The sequence below is a fragment of the Heptranchias perlo genome, unplaced genomic scaffold (genome assembly GCF_035084215.1).
Source record: "Heptranchias perlo isolate sHepPer1 unplaced genomic scaffold, sHepPer1.hap1 HAP1_SCAFFOLD_1671, whole genome shotgun sequence".
Taxonomy (NCBI): domain Eukaryota; kingdom Metazoa; phylum Chordata; class Chondrichthyes; order Hexanchiformes; family Hexanchidae; genus Heptranchias; species Heptranchias perlo.
The window spans coordinates 17,501-22,500 of record NW_027138938.1 but is presented as its reverse complement, the minus strand read 5'-3'; positions in this window follow the sequence as shown (position 1 = coordinate 22,500).

The window sequence follows — 5,000 nt, the reverse complement described above, 5'->3', positions numbered from 1 at the left end:
TCGGGGCCCCGGTTTGTCCGTCCCACCCGGAGGCCCATATCTCGAGAAGGCACAGGCCGATTTCCTCCGGGTTTGGCTCGCTGCGTGCGGCCGGACGAGGTGCAGCGAACGGTACCGAGCACTCGGAGGTGCGGCGCTGCCCGCCGGAGGTACAGCGAAAGGCTGCAAACCGCTTTCCGCCTCCTCTCCCCTCGGGCGTGAGACCGACGGTCGTCTGGTTTGCTTCCGCGGCAAGAGCAGGACGAGGGGCACCGAGCGGTACCAGAACGAACCCGGTCGCACACCGGGATGTCGAGTGCCCGGCCCAAACCCGCTACCCCCCCCCCCCACCCGAAAGCGAGCCACGGTTTGTGGATTAAAAGTGAAGCGGCAAAGATTTGTAAAACAGCGTGAAATGATGAACCAGAAGCCCAAAGTAATGGTGGGAATAAAAGTTCCGAAATGTGAAATGGTGAACCAGAAGTTGTGTGAACTGTTTAACCCAAAGTGGCAAAAATGGATTAAAAGGGGTGAAATGATCGACCGCAAAGCAGGGCAAGCATTAAACAAAAGCAGCAGCATTTTTTAAAAAGGGACAAATGGTTTACCAGAATCCCAAAAGAATGCTCAGAGACTTAAGTGCCAAAGGGGCAAATGGTTAACCAGAAGCTGGGTGAACTGCTTAACCCAAAGTGGGAAAAAGGATAAAAAAGGGGTGAACTGATCAACCAGAAGTCGACAACAATGTGCGGCGATTAAGTCTGAAAGAGGGAAAGGTTGACCGGAAAGCAGGGAAATGATTAAACAAAAGCAGAAAAATTCAGTAAAAAGGGGCAAGTGGTGAACCAGAAGTTGGGTGAACTGCTTAACCAAAAGTGGGAAAGAGGATTAAAAGGGGGAGAAATGTTGAACCAGATGTCGAAAACAATGCGCGGCGATGAAGTCTGAAAGAGGAAAAGGTTGACCGCAAAGCAGGGAAAGGATTAAACAGAAGCAGCAATATCTTTTAAAAAGGGACAAATGGTGAACCAGAATCCCAAAAGAATGCTCAGAGACTTAAGTCCCAAAGGGGCAAATGGTTAACCAGAAGCTGGGTGAACTGTTTAACCAAAAGTGGGAAAAAGGATTAAAATGTTGTGAAATGATTAACCAGAAGGCGAAAGCAAAGTGCGGCGGCGAAGTCCTAAAGGGGAAAAGGTTGACCATAAAGCAGGGAAATGATTAAACAAAAGCAGAAAAATTCAGTAAGAAGGGGCAAATGGTTAACCAGAAGTTGGGTGAACTGCTTAACCAAAAGTGGGAAAGAGGATTAAAAGGGGAGAAATGTTGAACCAGATGTCGAAAACAATGCGCGGCGATGAAGTCTGAAAGAGGAATAGGTCGACCGCAAAGCAGGGAAATGATTAAACAAAAGCAGAAAAATTCAGTAAAAAGGGGCAAATGGTGAACCAGAAGCTGGGTGAACTGCTTAACCAAAAGTGGGAAAAAGGATTAAAAGGGGAGAAATGTTGAACCAGATGTCGAAAACAAGGTGCGGCGATGAAGTCTGAAAGAGGAATAGGTCGACCGCAAAGCAGGGAAAGGTTTAATCAAAAGCAGCAATATCTTTTAAAAAGGGACAAATGGTGAACCAGAATCACAAAAGAATGCTCAGAGACTTAAGTCCCAAAGGGGAAATGGTTAACCAGTAGCTGGGTGAACTGTCCAACCCAAAGTGGGAAAAAGGATTAAAAGGGGTGAAATGATTAACCAGAAGGCGAAAGCAAAGTGCGGCGGCGAAGTCGTAAGGGGAAAAGGTTGACCAGAAAGCAGGGAAAGCATTAAACAAAAGCGGCAACATTTTTAAAAAAGTGGCAAATGGTTAACCAGAATCCCAAAAGAATGCTCAGAGACTTAAGTCCCAAAGGGGAAATGGTTAACCAGAAGCTGGGTGAACTGGTGAACCAAAAGTGGGAAAAAGGATTAAAAGGGGAGAAATGTTTAACCAGAAGGCAAAAGCAAAGTGCGGCGGCGAAGTCCAAAAGGGGAAAAGGTTGACAAGAAAGCAGGGAAATGATTAAACCAAAGCGGAAAATTCAGTATAATGGGGCAAATGGTTAACCAGAAGCTGGGTGAAATGGTTAACCGAAAGTGGCAAAAAAAGATTTAAAGGGGAAAAATGATTAACCAGAAGTCGACAACAATGCGCGGCGATGAAGTCTGAAAGGGGAAAAGGTTGACCACATAGCAGGGAAACGATTAAACAAAAGCGGCAACATTTTTTAAAAAGTGGCAAATGATTAACCAGAATCCCAAAAGAATGCTCAGAGACTAAGTCCCAAAGGGGAAATGGTTAACCAGAAGCTGGGGGAAATGGTTAACCAAAAGTTGCAAAAATGATTAAAAGGGGGTGAAATGATTAACCAGGAGGCTAAAGCAATGTGCCGCGGTGAAGTCTGAAAGAGGGAAAGGTTGACCAGAAAGCATTAAACAAAAGCGGCAACATTTTTTAAAAATTGGCAAATGATTAACCAGAATCCCAAAAGAATGCTCAGAGACTAAGTCCCATAGGGGAAATGGTTAACCAGAAGCTGGGGGAAATGGTTAACCAAAAGTTGCAAAAATGATTAAAAGGGGTGAAATGATTAACCAGGAGGCTGGAGCAATGTGCCGCGGTGAAGTCTGAAAGAGGGAAAGGTTGACCAGAAAGCATTAAACAAAAGTGGCAACATTTTTAAAAATTGGCAAATGATTAACCAGAATCCCAAAAGAATGCTCAGAGACTAAGTCCCAAAGGGGAAATGGTTAACCAGAAGCTGGGGGAAATGGTTAACCAAAAGTTGCAAAAATGATTAAAAGGGGTGAAATGATTAACCAGGAGGCTGAAGCAATGTGCCGCGGTGAAGTCTGAAAGAGGAAAGGTTGACCAGAAAGTAGTGGCAACATTTTTAAAAAATTGGCAAATGATTAACCAGAATCCCAAAAAGAATGCTCAGAGACCAAGTCCCAAAGGGGAAATGGTTAACCAGAAGCTGGGGGAAATGGTTAACCAAAGTTGCAAAAATGATTAAAAGGGTTGAGAAATGATTACCAGGAGGCTAAAGCAATGTGCCGCGGTGAAGTCTGAAAGAGGGAAAGGTTGACCAGAAAGCATTAACAAAGCGGCAACATTTTTAAAAATTGGCAAATGATTAACCAGAATCCCAAAAGAATGCTCAGAGACTAAGTCCCAAAGGGGAAATGGTTAACCAGAAGCTGGGGGAAATGGTTAACCAAAAGTTGCAAAAATGATTAAAAGGGGTGAAATGATTAACCAGGAGGCTGAAGCAATGTGCCGCGGTGAAGTCTGAATGAGGGAAAGGTTGACAGAAAGCATTAAACAAAAGTGGCAACATTTTTTAAAAATTGCAAATGATTAACCAGAATCCCAAAAGAATGCTCAGAGACTAAGTCCAAAGGGGAAATGGTTAACCAGAGCTGGGGAAATGGTTAACCAAAAGTTGCAAAAATGATTAAAAGGGGTGAAATGATTAACCAGGAGGCTAAGCAATGTGCCGCGGTGAAGTCTGAAAGAGGGAAAGGTTGACCAGAAAGCATTAACAAAAGTGGCAACATTTTTAAAAATTGGCAAATGATTAACCAGAATCCAAAGAATGCTCAGAGACTAAGTCCCAAAGGGGAAATGGTTAACCAGAAGCTGGGGGAAATGGTTAACCAAAAGTTGCAAAAATGATTAAAGGGGTGAAATGATTAACCAGGAGGCTGGAGCAATGTGCCTGCGGTGAAGTCTGAAAGAGGGAAAGGTTGACCAGAAAGCATTAAACAAAATGGCAACATTTTTAAAAATTGGCAAATGATTAACAGAATCCCAAAGAATGCTCAGAGACTAAGTCCCAAAGGGAAATGGTTAACCAGAAGCTGGGGAAATGGTTAACCAAAAGTTGCAAAAATGATTAAAAGGGGTGAAATGATTAACCAGGAGGCTGAAGCAATGTGCCGCGGTGAGTCTGAAAGAGGGAAAGGTTGACCAGAAAGCATTAACAAAAGTGGCAACATTTTAAAAAATTGGCAAATGATTAACCAGAATCCCAAAAGAATGCTCAGAGACCAAGTCCCAAAGGGAAATGGTTAACCAGAAGCTGGGGGAAATGGTTAACCAAAAGTTGCAAAAATGATTAAAAGGGGTGAAATGATTAACCAGGAGGCTAAAGCAATGTGCCGCGGTGAAGTCTGAAAGAGGGAAAGGTTGACCAGAAAGCATTAACAAAAGCGGCAACATTTTTTAAAAATTGGCAAATGATTAACCAGAATCCCAAAGAATGCTCAGAGACTAAGTCCCAAAGGGGAAATGGTTAACCAGAAGCTGGGTGAAATGGTTAACCAAAAGTTGCAAAAATGATTAAAAGGGTGAAATGATCAACCAGAAGTCGAAAATAATGTGCGGCGATGAAGTCCTAAGGGGCAAAAGTCACCCAGAAGGCAGGGAAATGATCAAACGAAAGCAGCAAAAAAATTATTAAAAGAGGGGAACTGATGAACCAAAAGATGAGAAACGGCCCGCAGAGACTAAGTCCAAAACGGGAACTGGTGAACCGGAAATGATTAACCAAAAACTAAGTCCGAAGAGGGAACTGGTAAACCAGAACTGAGTAACCCGATTTTTAAATTAATTATAAATGGGGAAACGAGTTTGAGCAAAAGGCGGAAATTAAGTCACAGGGACCATGTCCGAAAGGGCAAGAGGTTACCCCGTAGGGGGCATTCGTCAACTCAATCTGAAAAATTTGGAGGCAAATCTGACCAAAATGCGGAAATCGGACCACACCGCGAGGGCGCCATTCGACGGGGCAGGGTTTAGACGCGTCGAACGGTACCTGAAGGTCCCGGCTGCGACACGTGAGTCCGGAGATATGGCCAGTCAAAGTCTGATGGGGAGGTACGAAGCCGAAAAATCGAAACGCGTTTGCGGCGATTCGGTGTCAGAGAGTCGGTCACGAATTCAAATCGTCCCGCTGATTCGCCAATTGCCAGCCGGTTCCGGG